This window comes from Paroedura picta, chromosome 4, assembly GCF_049243985.1.
Source record: "Paroedura picta isolate Pp20150507F chromosome 4, Ppicta_v3.0, whole genome shotgun sequence".
Classification (NCBI taxonomy): domain Eukaryota; kingdom Metazoa; phylum Chordata; class Lepidosauria; order Squamata; family Gekkonidae; genus Paroedura; species Paroedura picta.
This window is the reverse complement of record NC_135372.1, coordinates 71,791,562-71,805,917: the sequence shown is the minus strand read 5'-3', so window position 1 is coordinate 71,805,917 and position 14,356 is coordinate 71,791,562.

The following is a 14,356-nucleotide window of genomic DNA, read 5'->3' as shown; positions in this document are numbered from 1 at the left end:
TTACTGCAATCACCATATCACTGAATGGATAGCTGGATGGATGAAGAGCTCCCACCCACCCCCCCACTCCCAGGATCTCAGGCAGGCCTAGAGGCCAAGCTTGGTGTCCTGGGGCTGGATGGCAGCCTGAGCCTCTTCATTCCTACTAGCCCCCACTTTATAGCCCAGCTTACTTATGGGAAGTGGGCCAGCAGAGGGGGCTGACTTTTCTACCAGCAGGAAGTAGGAGGAGGAGAAGGTGGAAGCCAGCAGTGGGGCATATTATATTAGGTTATATTAGGTTATTAAGGTAATGGTTAATGGCTAAAATGGTTAATGGTTAATATTAAGTTTAATAATAATAATAATAGTTAATAATGAACATAAAGATATTTAAAGATAAAATTTATTATGGTTAAAGATGGCAGATGAACTGATCATTGGTTTTTCATTAAAGTAGAGGGAGCTTAACCAGTTATTGCAATGCATCTTTGCAAATGCAATACAATAAGTCCAACTTTGAGGGGAGGGGGAGGCTTTGGGGGTAGGTTTTAGCCAATAGGCAATTCTTTGGGGGGGGAGGAGGAACTGCCCTTGGCCAATCAGAGAGTGTATAAAAGAAAGATACTTACCTGGCTCCATTACTTGCTTGCTGAGCTGCTCTGGTGAAGAGGAGGCTTGCTGAGTCTGACTTCCAGACATTTGGCTTGTTGACTGGCTGAGGCTGACTGCTGCTGGAGGTTCCTTCTTGTCTGAATGGAATCCCATTGCTTTAGAGGCCTACACTGGCTTGGCTGAAGGGAATCTCTGAAAAACTACCTTTTCTTTAAAAAAAATACATATTTTCCTTTCTTTGTGCGGGTGGCTGTGGGGGATAGTGATTTTTAATTCTCTGCTAGGCTTTCTGGCTTTTTAATTATTTAATTTAAAAAAACCCTTAAAATTCTATTTTTATTTCCTCTTTAGGTTCAGCTGTCTTTTTGAGGAGACTGTGTTGGAGGTTTTTATATTTTTTATTCTTTATTCTTGTTTCTTTTTTTTCCAAAGGAATCGTTTGCTTTTTAAAGTTTTGCAATTTAGTTTGCTTGGGTTTGTGATTGTTTTGAGTGGTATAATTTATTGGGTGTTTTGGAAGTCCTGTGTGTGTGTAATTAGGAGATCTTACTTAACTTTTAAATTTGGGTTTGTTGGCTTTGGTGATCTCCTCCTACTTGTTGTTTTTGGTTTAGTGGATTGGTGCCTCTTTCATGTGTGTTTTGTTGAGTTTAACATTGTTTTCAGGTTTTAGGCTTGGTGAAGCAAGGACAGAAGGCTTCAGACCCAGGTGTAAACTGCACAGAGCTTTTATTCCAATCCCAGGTCGATTCAGTCCCTGCTGTCTGCACAGAATGTGATTTCCATTTTGATTTTGGGCGATTTAAATTTTCCTTCTGCAGCAAGAAGAATTAATCCAGAGTGACCCTACCTTTATTGTGCGATATCTTAGAGTGCTTTTAATGCTCAATATTTCAAGATTTGGATTAAAGAAAGCAGGCTGTTCTGAACCTCCGTGGTAGAGACACACTAATTGGTCAAAGGTGGCCATGTGACAAGCTTGCCTTAAAGGAGAAGCCCCTAATTTCTCTCAGCTTCTGTCTGTCTTGGATTTTTTCTCACTTCTCTGCCTTCTCCCCCCCCCCCCTCCAAGAAAAGAAAGAGGCTCCCTGCTTGGCTCCTCTCCCCCCACTTCAGGATAAGAAAGAAAGAGGCTTGGCTCCCCCCCCCCTGCTTCTGAACTACCCTAACCACGTGCAGAACACTTTCTGTTTCAATGTGGGGGGGGGGGAGAGGAAGACCCGAGTTCAAATCGATCTGAATTCAACAGGATTGACAATGGAATAAACAAAGTAAGTGCAGACTCTGCCCTGGTGTGTCTTGTCCAATTTGAAGCTGTTTGCAGTTGCAGCATCCTTGGCTTTTCCCCACTTTCTGTTGGCTATTTGTTGGTGCTTTTTTCCTTGCTTGTCTTAGCCCAGGTTTTTACAGTGGTTAGTGTCTTCAGTTTAGTGGTTAAATCTAAAATTTTAGTTTTCACCAAGACCAGGAAATGGGACGTACTTCAATGGTCAATTAATAGGTTCAATATTGAGCAGATTAAGACTTCTCCTATTTGGGGATTCTTTTCATGGCAAATTAAACTTGGACCTCTTTCCCCTTAACTTAGAGCAACATTCAAGAAAGCAAAGCCATGTTCAAATTTTATAATTTGGATCTTTCATAAAAGGGGGGGGGCATATTCCCAAAGTCATATTTGTTGGAAGGCTGGCTCAGTATATCTTTGTTATGGGCAAATCAAAAGTGTTTTCTTTGATCCAAAGGCATGTCCTAGACACTGATTGCAGTAGTTTGTTCTTAAGAGACTGTGTGTTTTCTCACCCTTGTCTTTTGGTCTTTCTTTTCCAAAATCTTTATCCCCCCGTATGTACTATCTTAAAGAGCCTCTTGTGGCACAGAGTGGTAAGAAAGCAGAAATGCTGTCTGAAGCTATCTGTCCATGAGGTTGGGAGTTTAATCCCAGCAGCCGGCTCAAGGTTGACTCAGCCTTCCATCCTTCCGAGGTCGGTAAAATGAGTACCCAGCTAGTTGGGGGGTAAACGGTAATGACTGGGGAAGGCACCGGCAGACCACCTCGTATTGAATCAGCCATGAAAACGCTGAAGGGCGTCACCCCAAGGGTCAGACATGACCCAGTGCTTGCACAGGGGATACCTTTTTATGTACTATCTTACTATCTCATGATATTGCAGAGCTTTCTTATTCACAAGATTGAATATTATACTCCCAGTTGGATCTAGAGGGAAGAATTCTGAATATACCTTATTCCAATAGAATTTACCCTTGTGGTCTAAATAGAATTCATACATCTTTCATGCTTTGCTTGAATGTGTGTGTGTGTGTTTTAGGATATAAGGGATTTATATTAAGCCTTTGTAATCCTATTAATTGATGAGTCATCCTCCTATGTCCTGGAAACTCTTTCTTCTTTGCTTAGTGATAATAGATGAAATACTGCAGAGCAATTTTTTAAAATAAAACTAGAAAGCAAATGAAGAGACCATGAAATGTATTATTGGTGATAGAATCATCTATGCAGCTGCTTGCTGAGTCTGACTTCCAGACATCTGTCCAAGTTGAGAAGAAGGGGGGTGACTTTCTGACTATGCAGAAATGGCAAAATTAACAATTTATTTGAGATCAATTTTTAAGTTCAAGGAGAGATGGAATGTTTATTATTTAAAAAGCAGGAGATACACCTAGAATGAAAAATGATAATAAGTTTTGAGTACAAAGATATCAGAAAAATAGATTTTGCACAAAAATATCCTTATTTTCAATATGTATTATTTCTCACCCCTACCACCCCACCATTGTGTATATTAGAAATTTGTAGGAAAAAGAAATATAGAATATGGAATGTATGTTAATGATGAAATTAATAATATAGCTGTAAAACATATTAATTATGAAATTAGAAGTTTGAAATTTAAAATGCCTGAAGTAAGAAATATTGTATTCATAAAGAATGTTTTAAGAATTATAATGAGGGAATGTTGGAAAGAAAACTCTCTTCCTGTTTTATATTTGACATGCGGAAATGCAACGGGCACTAGCTAGTGGTTTGGTAGAAGCTTGTGTGATTTGTGTATGACAGTGTTTGACTGTTATGGTCAGGATTCACGTTCTCTTGATTCCTGCCGAGAAGTATCTGTAGTGGTGAAGCAATGTCTCATCAGAAGTACTGTGTTCCTGTGAGGATAGATTTTCATGTTTTAGTTAGTTTTGGGATTAACTAGTGGGGTTAACTAGTTTAGTGGCAAGGAAACAGAAGTGAAGGGTAGGAGAAGGTAAGTATATTGAAGTTGCGGTTGTTTTCTGAGGACTCAGTGCTGTACTGTGTGAAGTCCTGCTGAGATTGTTCTTTCAATCATTTTTCTTTGCTTATTACTCTCCCATGTAGACATATTTATTGAGGCCAAGATGTTTGCTGTATCACTGAAATGCAATGGGCACTACCTAGTAGTTTGGGGTGGGTCAGCAAACCCTCCATTTAGAAAGATGGACTGGTGGATTGGCTGGGCTGGCATATAGTGTCAGAAGTCATAGGACTTCTGTGTTCTTGTGTGTAATGTGTCATACAATAAATCAAGAAGATAATGCTCCTAATTTTATCTCAACAACATCCTTGTTAGGTAGGTTAGGCTGAGCAATTGACTGACCTAAGGTCATGAGATCTCCAGGCTGTACCTGGAGGTTGATAGAATGGCTACAAATGTTTATTAAAAAGATTTTAATCTTTGTTCAAAAACTTGGGTTATGCAAAAATGAAGACTAGTTATTAAGCATTTTCAGTGATAAAACATAACATGTATAAAAATAACATGTATAAATTTCAAATAATATAAATTACAAAAAGCATTATTATGACATACTTACCGAAATCATTCCTCTACAAAATGATTTGCATAGCCGAGTATATTTCTGGACCAGTGTTTGAAATAATCTGTAACAGATAATCGAACCAGCTTGCCGTAGTAGTTAGGAGCGCCAACTTCTAATCTGGCGAGCTGGCCTTGATTCCCCACTCCCCCACATGCAACCAGCTGGATGGCCTTGGGCTCGCCACAGCACTGAGAAAGCTGTTCTCATTGAGCATGTAATATCAGGGCTATCTCAGCCTCACTCATCTCACATGGTGTCTGTTGTGGGGAGAGGAAAGAGAAAGCGAATGTAAGCTGCTTTGAGAATCCTTCGGGTAGAGAAAAGAGACATATAAGAACCAACTCTTTTAATTCTTTAAAATCTTTAACCGCTCCTATTAAATAAAAGGGTAAGTCCACCTGGGGAGGAGTTAGGGTGGGCCCTGTCCAGGATAAAAACTCAGAGGGCCCAATCAGGAGCCGCGAAGCAGCTCCTGATTGGGCCCTCCGAGTGTCCATCCAGGGCCAAGCAGCCAATGGGGCGGTGCGCAAAGCACCTTCCTATTGGCCCCTCACCAGGACAGACCAAAATTCCATTCACCCAGCCCAGTCTGGCTGCCAGTCTGCTCGTGACCACCGCAGGGAGAGGAGGTCAGTAGGGTTGCCAAGGGGGATGAGAACAGAGGCTTGGACAGGTTGCACCAGCCCTTTTTGCCCCAAGGCTGTCCTAACTGTAATGTCCAACTGTAAATTGCCTCAGAACTCTGACAGAGCTGGGATTTCTCCTTCTGCCAAGCGGCTGACAGGGAGGCCACAGAAAAGCCTCTTCTCACTTAAAATGCTGCTCTGCCTGGAGGTTAGACATAATCAAGCCATGTGTCTTTCTTCTTTGCAACTTTCTGCAGATTTGAGGCCACTGCACAGCGTTATTCTGCAGAGGAAACTGGCTCTTTTGTCTCCTGTTTCATCTGCACAACAACCCTGAGCAGTAGGCCTCAAGTCTTTCAATTCAACAACAACCTGTGTGGGAAGCCTTAAATGTTTCTTCTCTACCACAACCCTGTCCAAAGTAGCCCTTTCTGCCTGGGGAGCTGATCTTTATACTCTGCAGGTGAGCTGTAATTCCAGGAGCTCTCCAGGCCACACCTGTAGGTTGGTTACCCCTGGGTTGGAAAAATTCCTGGAGGTTTGGAGGTGGGACTTCAAAATCATACAATGCCCAGAGCCATTCAAGGGAGCCATTTTTGCCTGCAGTTGGTAGGGAGTGGTGCAGGAGTGTCCTTCCTGGCCTATGGATTATGGCCAGCCCTTACCAGCAACTGTTTGTATTCTGGGGCGCAGACAGGCAGACCAGCATCAGTCCTGTGAGTCTGGAAAGTGCAGGAAGATCTAAATAAATATTTACAGCCTGAAACTGTAAATAGAGAACAAGTAAATGTCTGGAGACACATAGTAACTGAAATTACTTATTGGCCTGGCAAATAACCTTGGCTTGGCAAATAAAAAATCAGTATAAAAAACCTTACTAAGGTCAAGACTGCTGTGCACAGGGAGTCTTCCTCTTAGGGTTGCCAGCTTTCCTGTGAGGCTCGCTACCCCACCTCCCTCATGGGAAGTCTGCTATGGGGAGAGAAGGGGAAGACGATTGGAAAATGCTTTGAGACGCCTGAGGCCTGCTGGGTCACTGCGGCCCATTCCCAGTTCTCGCAGATCTCTCACAACCCCACATACCTCACAGGTTGACTATTGTGGAGAGACGAATGGAAAAGGTGTTTGTAAACCGCTTTGAGACTCCTTTGGGTAGTAAGCAATAGGGTACAAAAATCCGTTCTTCTAAGGAGCAACCATGAAAGAAGCATGTGGGCACATAACATTTTACCAAACATGGGAGACAGAAGGAACAGGGTGGACACCTGTGTACTGTGACTACCCCATGTGTATTAGGGCTGAGGGGCATTTCGGTGAATGTGGCCTAATTCACACAAGAAGGGAAATGACGCAGAACTGGGAGGAATTGGTTGCCATGTAATCTTCCCCTAAGAAGAGTCTCCAGTCTGATTTTCCCTTCACATATCTGACATGGCTCTGGAAAGCTCATCTGTAACCACTATGCCACAATTCCCAAAGTCCTCTCCCACACTCGACGAACATTCCACACCACTGGTTCTTGACACCCATATTTCCACACCCATGCCCTCATTTGCCACCATGCCACCACAACCTCCCACACAACACACACATTCAACCCCATGCCCTTACAGACTGGACAACTCGTCCCCTTCCTCTTCCCACTGCCAAGCTCTAGCGCCCGTTGTATTCTTGGATACAATGGGCTTTGCCCCTAGTATAACCAATATTACAGATAAAATGGTTGTTATATTGTTGTTATATAATTAATAAAAATACAATAAAAACTGCAAAGCGCGCCTCCCCATTGCCTCCTTGGCCGCCATTGCCTCCACTTCGATGCGGGGAAAGGAGCAGGGATGCCGCGTCAAAGACGCGGCGGCCCTGCTCCTTTCCAGCTGCACACCCGCTCAACTTTGCCTTCTCCCGGCCGCTGGAGCGGCCTAGCCGCAGCGCAGAGAAGGCTGCTGCGAACTCCCGACCTTCTGCCGACGCTTCCACGCTTCCCGACCGCTGCGACAACTGACTTCGCCCGCCTGAAATGGCGGCGCCGACTCCGACATCGCCAGCCAGCCGAGGCACGCTCGCAGCCCCGCCAATGCCTTGCTACCGCTACAGGCTGCCGCACCATCGCCTCCTGCTCCAGAGCCTGTGCTGCCCGGCCATCGCGCCATGGCCAAAGGCCGAGGACACACCCGCCCCACCGCCGCGCCGTTGCCGCCGCCGCGCCTGACCCAACGCCGTCCCCAGCCACATTGCTGCCCTCCTTGGAGCAGCCTGCCATCCACCGGCACCTCACCAGCCACGGGCCGACACAGACGGTAGGCCCCCTTCCGGTCCTGAAACCCCGGCCCTGCCCAACGCTTCCCCAGTCCGGGGGTGGGAGCCACGCAACAACGCTTCTGCCGCCTCGCACACCCGCCCCAAGCCATCTAGCGCCCATTTTATTTTGAGATAAAATGGGCTTTAATTCTAGTGTAATCATAAAGTTGCAGGTCAGTCTCTTTAACTATAAATTTGGGAATTTCTAGCCCATAATCAGAGGTCAACAAGGCTTCTCCAGAATATTTTAGCTGTTGAAAAAACACAAGTAGAACTAAATTGAAGCATAGAGCAAAATGGGTGGTAAGGCAAGGAAGCTGCACTGACCTCTTTGAAAGTGCCAACAAATATAGGAGTCATTTCATGTAAAAGTTTGGATTTGTTTGCATTTCATATAAATCCGTTGACCTCGTCTCACCAATGCTGCCTTTCAAATTGTTATATTCATTTCATTCAGAGCTTATTTCTCCCACAATTGGTCTCAGAGGTTTTATTTGCTGGTTCATTTCTTTCAGCCCGCAGCGCACTCTGCTCTCTTCACCCACCCTGCTGTATGCAGTTCTTCTGGGTCTTCTGGTCTACAAAAGGTCAGGCTGTAGTGTTTATATATATATTTATATATATATTTGGGCATCATGATGCCTCCTCCTTGTCATATGCCAACTCGAGTCAAGCATTTCAGAAAACAAAACAAAACAAAACCCAACATTCTTTGCAGAAAGAAAAACATAGATAAGGAAGACTGAAAAACTCTTCATCAATCTTATCTAACAGAACTAACCTTACCTCTTAGAACAGATTTGCTAGCACTTAAAAATGTTCTTTGGTGGCTGTGGCTATGGTGGGTGTTGCTGAACACTGAACACTTTCTTGTTCTCCGAATTACTGAAGTTCTTCTTTTCCAGTGCAATATGTATTCATTAAACATAAGAGAAAGGGAATTCCATTTTGTTAAGGCAGCAGACAGTGCTCAACTACACCAATTAAATGATGCAATTAACTGAATAATTAGTTAATCAGGGATTAATTGCATTCAAAGGCTGTTCCTGGGCTTGCGGAAGCTAGGGGTAGAATCTTCACAATATTCTTAAATTAAGAGGTACATTGAGTACCCAGAGAAGGCATCCTCATTTAGTTTTGGATACAAGGTCTTATTTATGATTGCCAGATCTCAATCCAGGGCTTAATCTAATTGTTTACATAGATGGGATAACTGTGATACAGCTGCAAGAAGCTGCATCCCTGCATGTCTCTAATACTGAAAGGGAAGTATTAAATAACTCTCTTGCCCAGCACCAGAGCTGTGTCTAGATTGTGAATCTTTCATTTCTGGGCTCATCTAGTCCAACCCCCTGCATAATGCAGGAATATCACAATTACCTGCCCACCTACAGTGATCCCAATTCCATGCTCAGGTGCCCCCCCCCCCCAAATACAGAATTCCTAGCCAGTCTGGCCTGGAAGAAATTTGCCTCCCAACCTAATAGATATTTGTCCTTCCTTGTGACATACCTTGCCAAACTTGAAGTACTTAGTCATAGGAGGGACTTCACTTTAGCATGTTGTAATGTCCTCCCTTCAGCCGTAATAGGGTATTTTGCTATATCTTCCTTCTATCTCGAAAAGAATGGCCCTGTGGTTCTGGAAATATAGAAACCATGGAACATACTCTCCTTCCATGTCAATACTATAGTGACATCTGAACTAGTCTAATTCTACCACTGTTAGGCAGATTTCCAGGGTGTTCAGGACAATTTTGCATTGATAAGGTTAGTCTGACATGACTTGTTCTTCAGAAAACCATGCTGACTTAGTAATTACAGCCATTCACTCTAACTGCTCAAGGATCAACTGTTTGATTATTTATTTTAAAAATTTGCCAGCTATAGACATCAAGCTGATGGGTCATATTTACTCAGATACTCCATTTTTCTCTTCTTGAAGATGGGGACAACATTTGCCTGCTAACATGTCACCTGTTCTCCAAGAATTGTCAAATATAACGGACTTTGAATATAACTAAAGAATCATTTTTGTTGTTTTTAGCTTTTCTTGATAGCTTAAGCTGATACGGAACTTTAGCTTTTCTAACACTCTCCCTACATGCACTGGTTATTTGTTTATATTCCTCCCTGAATATAAGATCCTCCTTCCATTTTCTAAATGAGTCTTTTTAGTAATTCTTTTGAAAGCTCTTTTTGGAGCCACCTTAGTTTGTTTAGGTTCCTTCCACTTTTCCTCCTCAAGTGAATTGTCTGCGATTGTGCTTTCAGTATTTCACTTTTGAGAAACTCCCAACCTCCTTGGACTTCCATCTTCTTAAGTTTTTCTGACCACAGGATTCTACCCAATATAACTTTAAGTTTGATAAAATTTGCTCTCCTGAAGTCCAGCCTGCATGTACAGCTTTTCTCTCCCCCAAGATTATAAAGAATTGGTAGATGAGGTGGAAGTACACTTGGTAGCTTTTGGAATTTTCAATCGTGGGAAAGAGAAAACCTTTACGTAGTCATATGTATAGACTGGACTTCAGGAAAGCTGATTATCACAGACTTAAAGGTATGTTGCGTAGAGTCCCGTGGTCAGAAAGACAAAGAGATGGGAGTCCAAGAGGGGTGGGAGTTTCTTAAAATGAAATACTGAAGGCTCAATCACAAACAATTCCCTTGAGAAGAAAAGATGGAAGGAGCCTAAGGAAGCCAAGTTGGCTCCATAAGCAGTTGTCTAAAGATTTGAGGAGTAAAAAAGAGTCATTTAGGAAATGGAAGGAAGGCCTTATTATCAAGGATGAGTATAAACAAATAACCAATAATTGTAGGGGGAGTGTTAGAAAAGCTAAAGCTCAATATGAGCTTAGGCTAACAAGAAATGCTAAACATAACAAAAAAGGCTTCTTTAGTTATATTTCAAGCAAGAAAAAGAGGACAAGAAAGTGAAATTATAACAGATGATTAAGAGAAGGCTGAACTGCTTAACTCCCATTTCTCCTCCGTCTTCTCTTGTAAGGGAAATAGTGATCAATATGGCAAAAACGTAACACAACACGGGGTACGGGAATGGTGGCCTGGGATCACTGTTGGAGCAGTCCACAAGCACCTAGTTTCTTTAAATTAAACAAAGTCTTCTGGGTCAGATGAACTGCATCCAAGGGTACTAAAAGAACTTGCAGATGTCATCTCTGAACCTCTGTCCATTATGTTTGACACTTCTTGGAGACCAGGTGAGGTGCAAGATGATTGGAGGCGGGCAAATGTTGTCCCCATCTTCAAGACATGGAAAAAGGAAGATCCGGGTAATTATCGACCCGTCAGCTTGACATCTGTAGCTGGCAAAATTTTTGAACAAATAATCAAACACTTGATCCTTGAGCAGCTGGAACTGAGAGCTGTGATTTCTAAGACTCAGCATGGATTTTGCAAGATCAAGTCATGTCAGACCAACCTTATCTCTTTTTTCGAGAAAATGACTACCTTGCTGGATCAGGGGAATGCCGTGGACATAGTTTATCTAGATTTCAGTAAAGCTTTTGATAAGGTTCTACATGATATTCTTGTTCACAAGTTGGTAAAATGGATCCTAATTCTGTCAGGTGAATCAATAACTCGTTGACCGTATCCAGAGGGTACTTGTTAATGGTTCAGCATCTTCTTGGAAAGGGGTGACAAGTGGAGTACCCCAAGGATCTGTCCTGGGGCCTGTGTTGTTCAACATATTTATAAATGATTTCGATGAGGGATTAGAGGGGATACTTATTAAATTTGCAGATGATATTAAACTGGGAGGGGTAGCAAACACAACTGAAGAGAGCAACAGAATACAGGATGATCCTGATAGGCTCGAGAAGTAGGCTAAACTGAATAAAATGAAGTTCAATAGGGACAAATGTAAAGTTCTGCATTTAGGTAGGAAAAACCAAATACACCAATATAAGATGGGTGAGTCTTGTCTTGGCAGTAGCATGTGCAAAAAGGATCTAGGAGTCTTAGTAGACCATACATTGAACATGAGTCAGCAGTGTGATTCAGTGGCTAAAAAGGCAAATGGGATTTTGGGCTGTATCAAACGGATTTTCGTGTCCAGATCATGGGAGGTGATGGTACCGCTTTACTCTGCTCTGGTTCGGCCTCACTTGGAGTACTGTGTTCAGTTTTGGGCACCCCAATTGAAGAGGGATGTTGGCAAACTGGAGTGTGTCCAGAGGAGGGCAACAAAGATGGTGAGGGGTTTGGAGACCAAGACATATGAAGAAAGGTTGGGGGAGCTTGGCCTGTTTAGCCTAGAGAGGAGACGACTGAAAGGGGATCTGATAACCATCTTCAAGTATTTAAAAGGGTGCCATATGGAAGATGGAGCAGAATTATTCTCTCTTGCCCCAGAGGGACAAACCAGAATGAATGGAATGAAATTAATTCAAAAGAAATTCCATCTAAACATCCGGAAGAAGTTCCTGACAGTTAGAGTGGTTTCTCAGTGGAACAGGCTTCCTTGGGAGGTTGTAGGTTCCCCATTTTTGGAAATTTTAAAACAGAGGCTAGATAACCATCTGACGGAGAGGCTGATTCTGTGAAGGCTCAAGGGGGTGGCAGGTAACAGTAGATGAGCGATTGGGATGTGAGTGTCCTGCATAGTGCAGGGAGTTGGACTAGATGACCCATGAGGTCCCTTCCAACTCTATTATTCTATGATTCTATGAAGTAAAAAATCACATGCTCATTACTACCAAGCATGCCCATGACTTTTACCTCATCAACCAGTTCTTCCCTATTGGTGAGAATCAAGTCTAAAACAGCATACCCCCTGGTTGCTCCTTCCACTTTCTGGGAAATGAAGTTGTCAACAAGATAAGTCAAGAGTTTATTGGCCCTTATCTGATTTACCTAAAAGGGGATTGAAACGGGGTATCAAGTGTATCAAACGAAGAGCATAATCCTTTTCTTTCTGTATCAATAATGTAGATTACTTGTATTGTATTATCTTTAAATATTTTAAAAGGGGATTGAAACGGGGAACTAAATGTATCAAATGAAGAGCATAACCTTTTTTCTTCTGTACTAACAATGTAGATTGCCTGTATTTCATTATCTTTAATCCTGGAAAATAAAAATAAAAATCTTATTAAAAAAAAAGAGTTTATTGGACTTTTTATCTTTTTAGCAAAACTAGTCTTTCAACAGATATCAGGGTAATTGATATCTCCTATGGCCACTAGGTCCTGTCTCTCTGAGAACTTTTTAATCTGGTCTAGGAGCAACTCATCCAAGTCCTTTGCCTGGTGGTCTATAGTTGACCCCCCAGCATAATACCACTATGAGAACAGTTCTAAGAGAACTTTGAATAGCCAAAGATAACCCAGCTGCCTGCATGTGGAAGGGTGGGGGATCAAATTTGGTTCCCCAGATTACAGACTACCCTTTTCAGTGTAACCTTTCAGGTAATATGGTCCCCTCCTGAAACATCAACCCAGAAGGTCAGGGGTTGCCAAAAGATGAGAAACTCAGCAATTTTGTCGTCCATGCATACAGAGAAGCATTTTGTGTTCAAACATGGGCCCTCTATGGCAGTGGTAGTCAACCTGTGGTCCTCCAGATGTCCATAGACTACAATTCCCATGAGCCCCTGCCAGCAAACACTGGTAGGGGCTCATGGGAATTGTAGTCCATGAACATCTGGAGGATCACAGGTTGACTACACCTGCTCTATGGATCACAACCATTGTGTGGATCCCACTTATTTATTTGTTTAAAAGATTTCTCCTCCTAACCCCCTTCAACTTGCTAAATCCATAGAAATATAACAAATTAGCAACATAGACATAACTACTGGGGAGTGGGTGTTGGGGAAAAAGACTCTTTCACTGTGCTGTCATTACTCTGCATACCAGCTATTCCTTTCTGCATTTTGGTGGCCAAAATGCTTCTGAGGGAGGAAGATGTGCTTTCATTATCTTCTTCCTGGGGTTTAAGGCCCTCCTTCCACTGCTGCTACAAGTGTTGTTGATCTCTCCAGACGTAAGGGTTCTTCCTCCATGATGATGTCACTCCAACATAGCACCCAGCTGTTCCTTTCTTGATAGCAGCAGAGCAGGAGTGGTTTAAGGATTTGCGGGGTCCGTAGCACCAGAGCAAGTTAAAGGATTGGCGGTTCCCTGATAGAGTACAATTGCTACAGAAGCGGCCAGACTGGGGGCACAAGGGCTATCCACAGTGGAAATGGTGTCACTCTGAGTATCTTCAAAGAGGGGAAAGGGGGGGGGGAGAGAAGCTGCAACCTTCATCTGTTAGGGGAAGGCTCCTTGTGGGGCCCCTGGAATCAAGGGGCCCATAATACAAGTACTACATGGATATACAGGCCCTGAAGCAGAGGACGAGAGAAAAGAGGAGAAGATATTTCTAGACAGGCTTGAGCAGTCACTATCTACTCATGTTGTGATCACGTGTCACAATTGCCAGAGATTAATATGTAGTAGACTTTTTGGTCTATCTTGGAACTTGAACATGCTTCCTATAGCATTGTTTCCTCTGCACATGTGCAGAAATAATTAGCTGCATTAACCCGTTCACTGCTGCCGCACCCAGCCATTTTACTTTTAAAGGAAGAAGTTTTGGGATAAGATAGAAGGAAATAACTATAACTATTGGAGGTCTTGTTTTTTTTTTTGGGGGGGTGTCCATTTGAGTGCTTCTAATAGCTTGCTGAACAGTTCTTCAATAACCCTGAGATTGCTGGTAAGACATAAAGACTTTCAACTTATCTCCCATGGCCTTTGCATGACTGCAGAGCTGCCTGTCTCCATGTCTAAGTTGCGCAGAGAACAGTAAGGGCAAGAGGAATTGATCTGAAAATCAACTTGTAAGTTGTAGTGATCAATAAAGATGTTCCCCTAGCAAGCAGATTTTTCAAGAAGTTAACAGCATGCCTAATTGTTCCACTGTCCTTTCCCTGGTCCTCACAATTTTCCTGCCCCAGTTGCA